At 46.3% G+C, this 16,456-nt stretch overlaps 1 long non-coding RNA gene across 1 annotated transcript; it reads right to left on the bottom strand.

The window, feature by feature from the left end:
* Positions 1 to 743: 743 nt before the first annotated feature.
* LOC133382901 (uncharacterized) lies at positions 744 to 15,044 on the bottom strand. Its single transcript, XR_009762121.1, has 3 exons — positions 14,708 to 15,044; positions 7,117 to 7,184; positions 744 to 819 (listed from the first exon to the last, which is right to left on the bottom strand). It is a non-coding gene; the product is annotated as an uncharacterized LOC133382901 (long non-coding RNA).
* Positions 15,045 to 16,456: the final 1,412 nt, after the last annotated feature.

Below are 16,456 nucleotides of genomic sequence, written 5' to 3'. Positions count from 1 at the left end.
AAAATACATTTATTACTTTTAGTGTTGCCAAATTCTGCACTGCAGCGAGTAAAACTCACCAGGAACTGATCCTAGCCATCTTGTAACCTTTTTCTCCCCTCTTAGAACTTTATAATCTTACATCCTAGCAATCTTATAATCTTACGTCCTAGGAAGCTCTCTGGATGGAGGAGAAGTGAGGGGGGATGGTCACTGCCTTTTCCTTTCCCTGGCCTGCCCCTCATGTCCTTTCCACAAGTGAGCGAGGGGACTGGCTGGTGCTATGCATTTCTTCCCACATAGAAATGTGGCTGCCCTATCTAAAGGGAAGGTTGGCTACAGGGCTGCCTGTGCCTATGCTAAGAAGGGATATATGCAAATAGGTGTATGGAAAAATAGTTACTCCTGCGCTTTTTTCTTCCTATAGAGCACCTGTGTCCTCCTAAAGTAACAGTCACAACAGAAAAATCAACCCAGCCACCAGTAAAAAAAAGTTGGGTAGCCAGTCAAAAGGTTTTCCCTTCATTGTCCCAACAAGAAGGAAAATCATATAGGTATATTACAATTCCTCTCACTGCCTTCAGCTGGTACATCACGCAGCACCAGTTGCCAAACACAGATCAATGCTCCAAGTTGTTTTCAAAGTAGCTACGTGAGCTTTGACCAAAATAAAAATGCATGCCTTCCTTTCTAGTAACAGTTTAATTCATTCTCTTCAAGATAATAAGGGGGAAAGGGGTTGACTGATCACAGCAACATACCTTAATGTATTTAATGTCCATGTAAGGAAGAAAGAATTCATTCAAGGTTCTCCTTTTACTCCTTTCATACAATCAATACCTGTAACAATAATTTCTTATTGGCATTAATGCAATGTAAACTCCTAGTCTTGCAAAATATTCTAGGTGTGCATAACAAGATGCATAAGCATTTAAAAACTTGTACTGGAAAATACAAGAAGTGGTGGAAAGTGGGGTCAGGATTCGTCTTGGAAATGCAACACAGCAAAGTGACAATAACTTTCCTGGTACAATTTTTGTGTTCATCTAATAAGACTTTTCCTACCTTCCCAACGCCCAAGCTATATTCAAGATGTTATTTGGATAAAACCTGACATGAATTCAATTTGAAGCAATTCTTTATATTCCTGATAAAATTAGTGACAAAACTAATGTAGGATAATCCTGTCAGTGAAAGGTTAAATTAATTGACAACAAGCTGGGTGCGTTCAGTAATAACGTATGGCACTACATGCTGTGTTACCTGGCAATCCCTTTCACAGGCTAATTGTTGTGTTTGCTTGCAGATTGGCCAGTAAAGTTGTTCTTTGCACAAATCTATTAAAGCACACTGTTGCTCTAGCACAACAAATCCACTTTCTTAAAAAAACTTGGTTTTTTGCTGTCAGGAAAGTGACAGGGAAATGCATACATGATTAACTGAAAAAACATATAAACACCTGCAAGCAAATCAGGATGAACGTTCATTGTCATATAACCTCTCTGCATATCAGAACGAATACTCAATAAAAACTGAATATAATCTAACCTCAGCATAAGGTTTGTGCAAGCAAATCAGGATGAATGTTCAATAAATAGGTCATCGGGAGTAGCCTTTCAAAAAGATGGAAGGGCAGCACTAAGGGCAAATATCTGTGGAAACTGTGCAGCTCTTCTGCTCTTCTCAAAAAAAGTTGGACTTTCTGCAGCAAGGAAGGAAATGGAAGCAGTAATAGGAAAGTGCAGCAGAATTACAAATAGGTGACAATTTAAGCACATTACACCCTGGAGATACAAAGAGCCATAAGCAGATCTAAGTCATCTGCTATGGAACTGCCCAGTAATTAAACCCTTCTGGAAGGAAGTACAAGCCTAGGATTAACTTGGTTCTGGACAATCCCTGTCAATAGGAGACACCAACACAGTAACTGGCTACATTCCTGCCCAGGGGGAGCTATCAAATGACCCGGAATAATAAATAATAATAATAAAATTTTATTTATGAGTCGCCTATCTGGCCGAATTAACAGCCACTCTAGGCAACGTACATCAATACAATAAAATACAATATAAAACAATGAGAGCCACAATCAATAATTAGACTAAACACTACAATTCTGATTAATAACAGTATTAAAAGCTAACCCACCCCAGGGATCCCATAGGCCTGCCTGAACAGCCAGGTCTTCAAGGCTCGGCGGAAACCTATCAGGGAGGGGGCATGGCGAAGGTCGAAAGGAAGGGAATTCCAGAGGGCGGGGGCCACAATCAAAAATGCCCTCTCTTTGGTCCGCACCAGTCTCGCTGTTTTAACTGGTGGGACCGAGAGAAGGTCTTGTGTGGCTGATCTCATCAGGCGGCATAATTGGTGATGCTGGAGGTGCTCCTTCAGATAAACTGGGCCGAAACCGTATAGGGCTTTATAGGTCAACACCAACACCTTGAATTGGGCCCGGTAAACAACTGGTAGCCAGTGTAGATCTACTAACACCGGAGTGATATGATCATGACGACGGCTGTTCTTAATCAATCGTGCCGCCGCATTCTGTATCAGTTGTAATTTCCGGACCGTTTTCAAGGGTAACCCCACGTAGAGCGCATTACAGTAGTCTAAGCGGGAGGAGACCAGGGCATGTATCACCCGTGGGAGCAGATGGACAGGAAGGTAGGGTTGCAGCCTCCTTATCAGATGTAATTGATAACAAGCTGCCCGGCTCACTGCTGAAACCTGAGCCTCCATGGACAGTTGGGAGTCAAGAATGACCCCGAGGCTGCGGACCTGGTCTTTCAGGGGTAATCTTACCCCATTAAACACCAGGTCTATTTCTCCTAACCTTCTCTTGTCTCCCACGAGCAAGACCTCGGTCTTATCGGGGTTTAGTTTCAGCCTATTCCCATCCATCCACTTACGGATTCCAGGCACTTGGACATGGTGTCCACAGCCAACTCTGGTGAGGACTTAAATGAGAGATAGAGCTGAGTGTCATCCGCATATTGGTGGCACTGCAGCCCAAATCTCCTGATGATGGCCCCCAGCGGCTTTACATAGATGTTGAATAGCATGGGGGAGAGGATAGAACCCTGTGGCACTCCACAATTGAGAGGCCAAGGGTCTGAAACCTCATCCCCCAATGCCACCCGTTGATGTCTGTCTGAGAGATAGGAACGGAGCCACCGTAAAACGGTGCCTCCTATTCCCAATCCCACCAGGCAATCTAAAAGGATACCGTGGTCGACGGTATCGAAAGCCGCTGAGAGATCGAGGAGGACGAGGAAGGTATATTCTCCCCTATCCAACGCCCTCCTCATATCATCCACCAGGGCGACCAAGGCTGTTTCAGTTCCATGTCCAGTTCTGAAGTCCGATTGGAATGGATCTAGATAATGGATCTAGAAGGATGGTTTCACTGAGCCATGCTAACAGCCAAATAAATTGTCCTTCAACATTGGAAAGCCTAGATCACACCAAGTGTAGAAGACTGGATACCAGACCGTCTGCAACTTAGCAACCCATGAGGAAATTCTGCTCTATAAACTACACAAAAAGACAAGCTTCCAAGAGATTTGGAGCACGTTTCTGGAATTATTCAGAGTAAAACCTTCAGTTAGAAGAAGTAGGAGGTGCAATGCAATGCAGAGTTCTCCAACTCAATGGTCGTTAATCTGGAACCCCAGCAGAACACTGACAGTCATATATCTTATCCCTTATCTGAGCATAGGAACCCGAACACTGCATAACATGTCAAACAACTGAAGATCAGAAATGAAAATGTATGTAAAGAAAAAGAAACGGATAAAGGGAAGTAGGGGAGCTGGGAAGGGGGTATGGGGAGGGAATGAGGGATTGTACTGTTCTTTCGTAATAATGTGAAAACCCTAATAAACTATACTTTAAAAAACCAAATAGGCAACAATGACAACATCTAGACCCCAGTAGTGAATGAGGCATGGAGAATGCATACTAAATACCTATGCAGAAGAAGCTATGGATTTTTCAACATTACCCAAGCACTGTAGAATGGATCCATGAAAAAACACTTCTGCTAACATTTAAAGGGCACCTCACATTAATTCTACAGCACCAGCATACATTATGTCTTACAGAATTTCATATGCAAAAATAGGAAGGTGTCTGCCCCTAAGGAGTTTACAGTCTGACTCTGGTAACAGGAACAGAGGAACAGAGTGAAGGGAAGCAAGTGATAAATGTGGGGAAGTCATCCTCTGGATGCAGCTAGGATTGAGGAATTCAAGGATAAGTAAGGTCAGCACCTAATAAAGTAACCTTAAATTGATTGTAACAGGTATAAAACTATTGTGTTATTCCTATGCAACTATATGCATGTTTATTGGTTGGCTGAATCTGTATCTATTTACATATGATTAACAAATATTTCCATCTTCAAAATATTCATTTATTTGATATTTAGATGAGGCATGATCATTTCGCAGCAGGCAGCGTGGAAGCTGCTCTCTCTCTTGCGTGTGAGAATGAGGAGGAAATATTCTTCTAAGATGACACCTCCGCTTGCACTTTTCCAAATACTTTTATTAAATAATATTTTAAGATCTGCTATCCAAATAGCTGGGGACACCTTTTCAATTGATCAAATCGGTTCTCAGTCAGTCAGTCAGTCTGATCAATTCATCAGTTAATGTTGTAGCACTAGGAAGACGCCACACCAAAAAAGTAGGACTTGTGGAGGGACTTGAAAAGAGAGAGAGAAAGAAGTTGCATTCCATACTATTGGGGCGGGAGGGGCGGGCAGGAGGGGAAGAGCTTCAAAACATTAGGAGCAGCAAGACAGAAAAGGTGGAGCTGTGATAGACAGCAAGAAAAGACCATTGGGCAGATGATGGTATAAGGCAGCCTTCCCTAATCTGGTGCTGTCCAGATGTTTTGGACTATAATTCCTATCGGTCACATCCAGCATGGTGGAGGCTGGAGGGAGTTGTAGTCCAAAACATCTGAAAGGCACCAGCAGGCCAGCACCAGGCTGCAGCAGGCCCTCAAAGGTGTCGGTATCAACACAGCAGCACTACTGCCGCTGCGGGTTTAAATGGGTCTGGCCACACCAGAGCATTAGTGCACTGCGTACGAACACCTACCATCGCCCAAAATGGTGGTGGGGCATGTTCTTGGGTAATGGCAAGCACGGCACACTAATACGCTGATGCGCCCAGGTCTATTTAAGCCCCCAGCAATGGCAGTGTGACATGGGAAGTGGCGTGGCCAGCCCATGCTGGTGGCAGGGGTTTTGCCTGGGAGAGAGTCTCCTGCTCTGCAATCCAGGCCACCAGGCCAGCATTCCATGACCCAATGCTAGCACAGATCACAGAGCTGGAACTACACTTGCCCAGCTCCAGCTGCAGGGACCCTTAGCCAGTCTGCAGTCTGGCTGCCCACTGGCACCAGGCCTGGGCACCAGGTTGGGGAAGGCTGGTACAGTACTCTGGGCAAGGTGGTGGAGTGGGTGGTGGTAAAGCAGTTGCAAGCACACTTGGAGGAAGCAGATTATCTTGATCTATTTCAATCCGGCTTCAGGCCTGGACATGGGACTGAAACGGCCTTGGTCGCCTTGGTGGATGATATGAGGAGGGCGTTGGATAGGGGCGAATGCACCTTCCTCATCCTCCTGGACCTCTCAGCGGCTTTTGATACCGTTGACCACGGCATCCTCCTGGACTGCCTGGAGAGGCTGGGCATTGGGGGCACTGTACTGCAGTGGTTCCGCTCCTTCCTCTCTGATAGGTACCAGAGGGTGGCACTGGGGGATGAGGTTTCAGTCCTATGGCTTCTCACTTGTGGGGTGCCACAGGGTTCCATCCTCTCCCCGATGCTATTTAATGTCTACGTAAAGCCTCTGGGAGCTATCATCAGGAGATGTGGGCTGCAATGCCATCAGTATGCAGATGACATGCAGCTCTATCTCTCATTTAAGTCTTCACCGGGGTTGGCTGTGGAAACCCTGTCCAAGTGCCTGGAGTCAGTGAGTGGCTGGATGGGAAGGAATAAGCTGAAGCTGAACCCTGACAAAACCGAGGTACTGTTCGTGGGAGACAAGAGAAGGTTGGGGGATGTTAACATGGTGCTCAATGGGGTACAATTGTGCCTGAAAGACCAAGTCCGCAGCCTGGGGGTCATTCTTGACTCCCAGCTGTCCATGGAGGCTCAGGTCTCGGCTGTGAGCCGGCCGGCGTTGTATCAACTCCATCTAATACAAAGGCTGCGCCCCTACCTTCCAAACCATCTGCTCCCATTGGTGGTACATGCCCTGGTCTCCTCTCGCCTAGACTACTGTAATGTGCTCTATGTGGGGTTACCCTTGAAAACGGTCCGGAAGCTGCAACTGGTACAGAATGCGGTGGCTCACCTGATTAAGGGTAGCTGCCGGCGAGACCACATCACTCCAGTGCTGCAGGGGTTGCACTGGTTACTGGTTGTTTTCCGGGCCCAATTCAAGGTGTTGGTTTTGACCTTTAAAACCCTGCACAGTTCTGGCCCAGTCTATCTGGAAGAGCGCCTCCAGCATCATCAACGTTGCCGCCCAACAAGATCAGCCTCAAAAGGCCTTCTCTCTATCCCAACAGTTAAAACAGCTAGACTGGTGAGAACTAGGGAGAGGGCTTTTTCAATCGTGGCATCCACTCTGTGGAACTCCCAAATGACATCTGCCATGCCCCCTCTATGATGAGCTTCCGCCCGACCTTGGAAACCTGGCTCTTCAGGCAGGCTTTTGGGGCGGGTTAGGTTTTAGTGTTATTGTTGGAATTTTAAGGTTTTAATGTGAATTATATGTTTTTATGTGGTACGTTGCCCAGAGTGGCTGGTAAACCAGCCAGATGGGCAACTAATAAATTTAATATAATAATAATAATAATAGAGGAGTGGAGTTCATAGGAAGGGATATAGCAGAAGCTGAAAGACCGTGTGGGCATAATCAGGGAGAGCTTTGAAAAAGTAAGGACAAGGTGCTTGTACTGGATATGAAAAGGGAAAAGAAACCAATCAAGGGATGTCACAGTAACCTGACCCACAGGATAAATAAAATTAATGATACACGATAACCCCACTTAGCACATCTTATGCAAGAGAAAGTCAATTTGCATCACTGCAGGAAATGATTAGTGTCCTCACCTTCACTGTTTTAAATCTTTCCTTCTTCAGGATGTGCATGACCAAATCGTTCTGTGGCTGTTTTCTGTCTGGGGAAAAACATATCATTTTTAATAGCACGTATCTGCATCTCAAGTAAACCAGTCTTTGTGGACTGCAGTTACAGGGATGTGAAGAAATACATTTTTATTTTTCTCAACATCTTCATCTGAATGCCTGCTAATTGGCCTAATCTGCCTAAACTTCTGTTGGACCAAAAAATGGCTCAAGACCATTAGAGACACTTTGGGCCTCCTACACAAATGTGCATATGTGTCAGGCCCAGGATGTGACTCAGGAACCAGACCAACGATTGTAGTTAATTCGTGTTTTATTAGGGTAATGTCCAAACAAAGACTGCGTTTTCTCATGAAGCAATACAGGGATACAGGTCCTGCGGCATTGGGAGAAAGTTGACAGAGCAAGGGACTTCTTCCCGCCTGTTCTTTAAGAAGGGGCCAAACGGGCGCGCAATCTTTCGCTCCTCCTTAACTGCCCCTCAGGTACTGCCCGCCTTCCCCCCTTCTCTCCTGTCTTTTCAGCTGTCTGCGTGTGCGCGGTGAGGGGGGAAGCATCACCCCCTCCTCTTCTGAAGTTTCCGATTCCAGGATGGGGGATAGGGGAGGGGCTGATGGTAAACTGCCTCCCCGCTTTTCGGCTGTGAGCAGCCCTCCCTCTTCCCCCTCTTGCTCTGAGCCTGAAAGAGGGGGAGGCATGAGAATGTCCAGGGAGGGCTCAGGCTCCCCGTTGCTAAGCGACCTTATCACTGGCAGTTCCTCTGTTTTGTCTTCGCTCCAAAGGGGGGAAGTTCCTCCCCCTTCCCTCTGCCATCCATCCGAATACTCTTCTCCCAACTCTCCGGGATCCAGCTCCCCGGGATTGGGACCCCAGCTCTGCCTTCCGACACCATCCCCCCTCCCAGGCTGTGCCCCCCTCCCCTTGTCTGGCTTGGGACGGTGGGGAAAACGTTGATGGAAAAGTTTTACCGATTCTGGAGCATGCACATCAGCTGCATCTTCCCATGATCTGTCAGCCACCCCATAGCCTTTCCAGTGAATCAAGTACTGCAGCTTGTGGCGTCTGATCCTGGAATCTAAGATCTCCTCAACTTCAAACTCAAGCTGCTCATTTACCAGGAGTGGAGCTCCGGGAGGTTCCTCCGGCCGTAACTCACTGGGAGGGGCGGCTTTCGTTAAGAGGGATCGATGGAACACAGGATGTATTTTAAACGTGTCAGGCAGCTTCAGTCGGTACGCCATGGGATTGATTTGAGTTTCTATTTCGAAAGGACCCACCCTCTTGTCTTGTAATTTTCTACATTTGCCCGGCATCTGGAGGAAGCGGGTGGACAGCCATACCTGGTCTCCCGGTTGAAGGGGGGGCCCCTCCTTCCTGTGCAGGTCAGCAACTCGCTTGTACTCCGTTTTGGCTTCGTTTAACTGCTGTTTCAGTGTCTGTTGCGCCGCTTGCAATTCCTTAAGGAAGTTCTCAGCTGCCGGTACCAGCATTCCTTCTGAGCTGCTTGGAAAGACTTTAGGATGGAATCCATAATTAGTGAAGAACGGGGTTTGTTGAGTGCTGGAGTGCAGAGAATTGTTGTAGGCGAACTCTGCAAAATGCAAATATGATACCCAGTCAGTCTGTTGATAGGACACATAACTTCATAAATATCTTTCCAAAACGGCGTTCAAGCGTTCCGTCTGCCCATCTGTCTGGGGGTGATGGGCGGAGGAGAGTTTTAATTCCGTCTGCAACTGTTTCCACATTGCTCTCCAAAATTTGGCTGTGAACTGAGTTCCTCGGTCTGAGACTACGCTGTTTGGCAATCCATGCAGCCGGTAGACTTCTTTTATGAATAACTTGGCCGTTTCTTTAGCCTCTAAGGCCCCTGCACAAGGAAGAAAGTGTGCCATTTTGGTAAGTAGATCCACCACTACTAAGATGGCTGTCATTCCTTGGGACTTGGGTAGATCAGTTATAAAATCCATGGAGAGGTCCTTCTAGGGTTCGTGTGGGACAGGCAACGGTTGTAACAGTCCTGCTGGTGTCCCTGTTTGTGTTTTTGTCCGCAGACAGACAGAGCAGGACTTTACATAACTCTCAATATCCCGACGCATTTTAGGCCACCAGAAGTCCTTGGCCACGTTCTGAATGGTCTTGTAAATCCCAAAGTGTCCCGCTGTGATGGAATCATGACACTGGCGTAGGATTCTGAGCCTTAATTCCCCTTCTGGCACATATCTGGCGGTTTTGAACCATAACAGTCCATTTCTCCAGTGAAAGGTTACTTCTGAGTCTTGACCTTGTCCCGTCTCCTGCTGATATTTTAGCATGTCTGCATCTTCTTGTTGTGCCTTTTTGAGTTCCTCTTCCCATGAAGGCTGGCATACTCCCAACGTTAATTTCTCTGGCGGGATTACATACTGAGGCTGGTCCTCGGATTCACTTTCTTTGTATTGTGGCTGTCTGGATAAGGCATCTGCTCTCTGGTTTTTGGCTTGGGCATGGTAAGTAATCTGGAAGTTAAACCTAGTGAAGAACTGGGACCATCTTATCGGTCTCTGGTTCAGCTTTCTGGCGGTTTGGAGGCTTTCAAGATTCTTGTGGTCGGAGCGCACTTCAATTCGATGAGAGGTCCCCTCTAGGTATTGTCTCCAGTTTTCAAAAGAGTCCTTGATGGCCAGCAGCTCCTTCTCCCAAACTGTGTAGTTCTTCTCTGCAGGCTTTAACTTTCGAGAGAAGTATGCACAGGGGTGCAGCTCCTTCCCTTCTTGGTCTAATTGTAGCAGGACCCCCCCGATGGCAAAATCTGAAGCATCTGCTTCCACTACGAAAGGGCGGTTCGGATCAGCAAAGCGCAGAATGGGCTCAGTAGCAAACCTTCTCTTCAGCTCCTCAAAGGCCTCGGTGGCGTTCTCTGTCCATTGAAACTTCTTCTTCCCCCTTAAACAGTTAGTCAGAGGAGCTGTTAATTTGGAAAACCCTGGAATGAACTTTCTGTAATAATTGGCAAACCCCAAAAACCGTTGTACATCCTTTTTGGTGACAGGTTGGCCCCAGTCCAATATGCAGCTTACTTTCCCTGGGTCCATCTCCACGCCTTCCACTGAGATTCGATATCCACGGAAGTCTAGAGACTTGAGGTCAAATCCACATTTCTCTAATTTAGCATACAGGTGATTTTCTCTCAGTCTCTTCAACACCGTCTTCACATGCTGGTCATGGTCTTCCTGGTTCTTTGAGAACACCAGGATATCATCTAAGTAACAGATTACATACGTGTCCAACAAGTCTCTAAACACGTCGTTCATGAATTTTTGAAAAATTCCTGACCTTCCACAAAGCCCGAACGGCATGACCAGGTATTCATACTGTCCGTAAGCGGTCAAGAGTCCTGTTTTCCATTCATCTCCCTCCTTCATTCTGATCAGATTGTACGCTCCTCTCAAATCCAACTTTGTGAAGATTTTTGCAGAGCGCAGTCGGTCCAGCAACTCTGAGATCAGGGGCAGCGGGTAGCTGTTGGGGATGGTGATCTGGTTCAATGCGTGATAGTCGTTACAGGGTCTGAGTTCCCCCCCTTCTTTTTCACAAACAATAGTGGCGCTCCAGCAGGGGATTGTGAGGGGCGTATGAATCCTCGCCTCAGGTTTTTATCCAGGAATTCCTTCAGGGCCTCCCTCTCATTCTCTGTGAGAGAGTAGATTCTACCTGATGGGATGCTGGCTCCTGGCACTAGATCAATCGCACAGTCGTAAGGGCGGTGGGGGGGTAAAGTCTCTGCCTCTTTTTCATCAAACACATCTTTGAATTCTTCATACTTTGGCGGCAGGGTCACTTGCTCGATCTCTTGCACTGCCCCCGCTAAGGTGTTCTTGATTCCTTCAGGTTGACAGTTCTCCTGGCAATACTGTGAGGTGAACCACACCACCGCCTCCTTCCAACTTATTGTGGGTTCATGCTTTGCTAGCCAGGGCATTCCCAGAATCACCTCAAAGTTCGAGAGATCTGACACGTATAGCGAAATGAACTCTTCGTGCCCAGGGATTTGAAGTTTCACTTCCTCCGTGGCTTGTGTCACCCCTCCTGACTTCAGGGGTCTCCCATCAATAGTCTCCACAGCTAGGGGAGCGTCCAGTTTCCACCGGGAAATTCCATGACGCTTGACTAACTTTGCATCAATAAAATTTGTGGAGGCTCCACTGTCAATTAAGGCAGTGGAATTAAACACCACTCCTCTGGAAGTTGTAATCCGAATAGGCAAGACCAACACCCCCTTTGAGGGAGGTTGGATCGTTGGGGGGCCTTTATACAACGCTGCCCCCAGTCCACCGGCCTGCACGTGGACTGGGTGTTCTAGTTTCCCGACGGCTCGGCTTTCCCCCCTTTCAGTCCACAGTCTCTGGCCACATGGCCCGGCTTTGAACAATAAAAGCATAAACGTTCCCGGCGTCGTCTTTCCTTTTCTTCTTCCGACAGTCTTGGCCTAGCCCCTCCCTGTCCCTCAGTTGCATTACCTGCCATCCCTGTAGTGGGAAGGGTCTTGTTGCGGGATGCCGAGGCTGAGTATCTCGGGACCTCCTGCTTCCTTTCCAGGCGCCTTCCTTCCATCCGGTGATCTATCTGTAGGCATAGCCAGATGAGCCCTGGTAGGTCAGCGGGGGGGGAGGTCCTGGCCAACTCATCCAGGATTTCAGCATTTAATCCACTCCAGTACATAAACATCAGGGCGGCGTCATTGTAACCAGTTTCCTGGGACAGAATTTTAAAAGCGTTAGTGTACTCGGAAACAGTCCCTTTAGCTTGCTTCAGAGCGCCTAGTTGCCGCACTACTGTTTCAGCCCTTTGCGGGTCTTGAAACATCTCGGTCGTCTCCTGTATAAATCCTCTGTACCTTCCTAAGACAGTATCCTTTCTCACGAGATACGGAGTCACCCATTTTGCAGCTTCTCCCTCCAGGAGGCTAATCACGAAAGCTACTTTAGCCCCATCGTCTGGAAATTCCGTGTGCCTGACATCCAGATATAACTCACATTGAGCCACGAAGGTTGCCAACTGATCACTTTGTCCCGCGTATTTTGGGGGCAATCCAATGGGAACCTTTACTACGGCAGCTGGAGGGGCTGTTCGCATCTGGTCTATCGTGGCCTTCAAGGTTTGATTATCCGTCTTCAGCGCCTTGACTGCTGCTAGCAGGGCTTGAACATCCGTCTGCAAATCAGCTACCTTAGTCCTCAGGAGTTCCACTTCTTCCGTCTCAGAAGTGGGGTTCGTCCCCCCCGCTGCTCCCTTTGACATCTTGTCCCAGTCAAGTGAAGAGAGTGTTGAGGGTGATTTAGGTGGCTCTGTCAAGCTGTCAGGCCCAGGATGTGACTCAGGAACCAGACCAACGATTGTAGTTAATTCGTGTTTTATTAGGGTAATGTCCAAACAAAGACTGCATTTTCTCATGAAGCAATACAGGGATACAGGTCCTGCGGCATTGGGAGAAAGTTGACAGAGCAAGGGACTTCTTCCCGCCTGTTCTTTAAGAAGGGGCCAAACGGGCGCGCAATCTTTCGCTCCTCCTTAACTGCCCCTCAGGTACTGCCCGCCTTCCCCCCCTTCTCTCCTGTCTTTTCAGCTGTCTGCGTGTGCGCGGTGAGGGGGGAAGCATCACCCCCTCCTCTTCTGAAGTTTCCGATTCCAGGATGGGGGATAGGGGAGGGGCTGATGGTAAACTGCCTCCCCGCTTTTCGGCTGTGAGCAGCCCTCCCTCTTCCCCCTCTTGCTCTGAGCCTGAAAGAGGGGGAGGCGTGAGAATGTCCAGGGAGGGCTCAGGCTCCCCGTTGCTAAGCGACCTTATCACTGGCAGTTCCTCTGTTTCGTCTTCGCTCCAAAGGAGGGAAGTTCCTCCCCCTTCCCTCTGCCATCCATCCGAATACTCTTCTCCCAACTCTCCGGGATCCAGCTCCCCGGGATTGGGACCCCAGCTCTGCCTTCCGACAATATGTACACATGTTGCAATGGCAGAGCTCACTTCTATTGCCTGTAGGGTGAGTCCAATCTTTCTTGTCCCTATGCATTTCTTCCTACACTTATCATACTTGCCTCCCCAGAAGCTTCTTTATATATTATAAAAGCGTCATCAAATAAATAAGAAGTGAACAGTAAAGTTTGTTTATGGGAACATTTGCTAGCCCAAGACATTGTTCAGGAAAGAAATATAAAAAGTGAAGTTGCCTTCTTTGATGCTTCCATAATTGGCTATTGCTCTAAAAGTCCATTTTTTATAAAGTTTATTAATTCTTTCTTCAGTTGTTTTAAACCACTGAAAACTATCACTTTAAACTGCACTTCTCTTTAACAAAACTTCATATTTAACAACTTCAAAATCAATATGGGTGTACAGCTAGAATAGTTTACATGGAGATTTTTCTATCAGATTTTTTTATTTGCCATGATATCAGCCACTCTTAAACCTGGTTTTGTTTTTCAATTACTAATGATTTTATAACCATGTTCTTGTTTGGCCATTTGCTTACTAAAAATCAGAAGAGTGAGGGTGATCTATTTAATTGTTTTATAAGTGTTTGCTCTTATCAAAACAACATCCAAATTTGAATACAAAAATAGCAGTACAGTGGCACAGTTCACACGTGGCTTACTGTGATCACACGAACTTGCTGGCTCTGAGAAGGAGTTATGTAAATCACTATTTGTTGGCTTTCTCATGATCATTGGATTGGATCCAATCTTAGTCATACTCCAGGTAGACCCATTTAAATCAACAGGACTTGACTAAGTCCCACAGATTTCAGTGGGTTACTCCAAATATGACTAAGGCTGCAATCCAATACACACTTACCTTGGAGTAAGTCGCCTTGAACCCAATGGAGCTTACTTCTGAGTAGACATGTATTGGATTGCAGTCTAAGTCTCGATCCAACCCGTTGAATATTGTTACCTGTACTTTGAGCATCATCCATGTATTTACTCATTCTAAAGAAGCCCCACTTTGCAGTTTACAAAACTTTGCATCGAGTAGATCTGTTTCTCTTGAGATGGCTGCCTAATCAATGACCAAATTAAGGGGGATATTCTGCATACATTGTATGTCTTGTAAATAGAGTTAAACATTCTAACTGCAATCACCATTAAGAAAAAATTAGCTGTGGTCAGCAAGCAGCAACAAAGCTAACAGGCACGACACAGTAAAATGCCTTCCAGTCACCAGGTTCAAGATTTGCAGCCTTAGCTTTTATAGTATGGCACATAAATTGATTTTATTTCCATCTACCCAATGAGTTTCTGAAGTGAGCATTAAAATATCCTAGGCAGAAGCAGTACTCTTTACTGAGCAAGCATTGTGCTTCTTCAACTATAAGAAAGGGAGCTATTAATCAACAAGTCCTATCAACATATCCTTGCACACACCATCAGCTTGTTCAATATTTCACTTGTTTTCAGGGCTTAGAGGTTAGCTGGGTAGAGTATACAATGCACACAATATTGAATCCTTTCTTAATCTCTTTTAGTGTAAAATTTATGCTGCTTCCAGGTGACTCAGTTAATAATGGGATGTTTTACCTACCCTCTTCCTCCCAAGAATAAGGCCTGTAGAATCATCTCATCCAAAATTATCCGAATCGCTACGGAGGTGTTAATTTTTAAACTGTAATTAGATTGCTTAGCTTTGTTTTCACCTACTGATCCAGGGCTGTAAGACTTTCCCTTAGTCCAGGTTACTCCACAATGTAAAACCAACTGACAAATTCACATCCATCCTGCAAAGACACCAGCTCCAGGAGCACCTATGATGCTTGGGTGCCTTCTTTCACTCACACCTTTTTGCCTGTGTTCAGTTCCATTTGCTAGTTTTTGCTCCATTTCATCCACCAGATGAATGTTTTTTCCTGATACCAGGGATGGCTAACCTGTGGCCCTCCCAGTGTTGCTGGACTATAGCTCCCATCTTCCCTGATCATTGGTCATGCTGGCTTGGGCTGATGGAAGTTGATCAACACCTGGAGGGCCCCACCCCAGTTTTCCATGTAAAAGCAGCCCCTCTGGCTCAGGATAGAGGCCCATCTACTCCAGCATTCTGTTCTCACAGAGGCCAACCAGATACCTATGACAACTTTGCACACAGAACATGAGTTCAGCAGTACTCTCCTCACTTGCAAATGCCAGCACCTGGTAGTCAGAGACATACTGCCTCCAGCTCTGGAGGTAAAACATAGCCATTGTGACTAGCAGCACAATTATAGTCACTATAATGCATTTTACTGCAGGGTTGCTTCATTTGCAGCTCAAAAACTCAGTTGCCATTCCTTCCCTTCTTCCTCCTTGTTCAAAGCAACTGCAAGGATGGTGCAACAGAACAGGAGCATCCAGAATTTAGAGGGGAAGAGGGCAAAAATGTTGCGTTACATCTCTGACCCATTTTATCTCTAGCTCTAAACTCCACACTCATTTCTGCAGTTGGAGAAAGTATTTGGGAGACTGCCCGCGATATGGTGATTTTATAGGGCTTGGGACTTATGCACCCTTGCACCCTTATTTGGAACATAAATATTCCAATAATGCACAAGAAGCCACAACAGCAGCTGTAAATCTGAACAGGAAATCTGCTCATCACAGCTTCACCCTCCATCACATGGCAATGGCTCATGTTCTATGGTTGACAGTTCATACCAAGTGAAAAAGCATGTATGCTTTCACTATGCAAAGTGTTAATGCATCTGGGTTTCAGATCAATAAAGGCAGGTTTGGTTGGAACTGGATTTTCGCAGTCTTTAACACAAAGTGCTGTAGTAGTCTGGATTACACAATATGACCTGCAATCTTTCTTTTCCAAAGCCATTTATCAGAAGTCAAAAACACACATTTAGATTGTGTAGATTGCAGTGTATTAGTACTGCAACATATTATGCATATTACGACCCACTCATTTTCCATGCTTCAAGGTGAGTCCAGGAAAAGCCCAGTTCTTCCTTCCATGAAGGGAACGAAGACTGAAGCATGTGCAGCACGTATTGCCTGGCGTAGATGTCATCTCTGGAGCCAAGTGACATTTCCTCTTCCAGCATCCCCAAAGGCACTTAAGATGCATGCACACAACATTTTATTCTAGCGTCAATGCAGACGGATTGTCTTTTTTCTATCTAGTCCACACACACTCTAGACCTTTGGCAGTTTTTACCCCTGAAAGCACTTCTTGACAAACTGCTTTCATTCTGGAAATGAAAACCCATTGAAGATCGGTTCTGCTTTATACCACACAATGTCCATTTAAAAACAGATGTAGGTGGTCCCACCATCTCCCCAATGACATTGTGGG

This window comes from Rhineura floridana, chromosome 4 (genome assembly GCF_030035675.1).
Source record: "Rhineura floridana isolate rRhiFlo1 chromosome 4, rRhiFlo1.hap2, whole genome shotgun sequence".
Lineage (NCBI taxonomy): Eukaryota > Metazoa > Chordata > Lepidosauria > Squamata > Rhineuridae > Rhineura > Rhineura floridana.
This window is presented reverse-complemented; position numbering and strand designations above follow the sequence as displayed.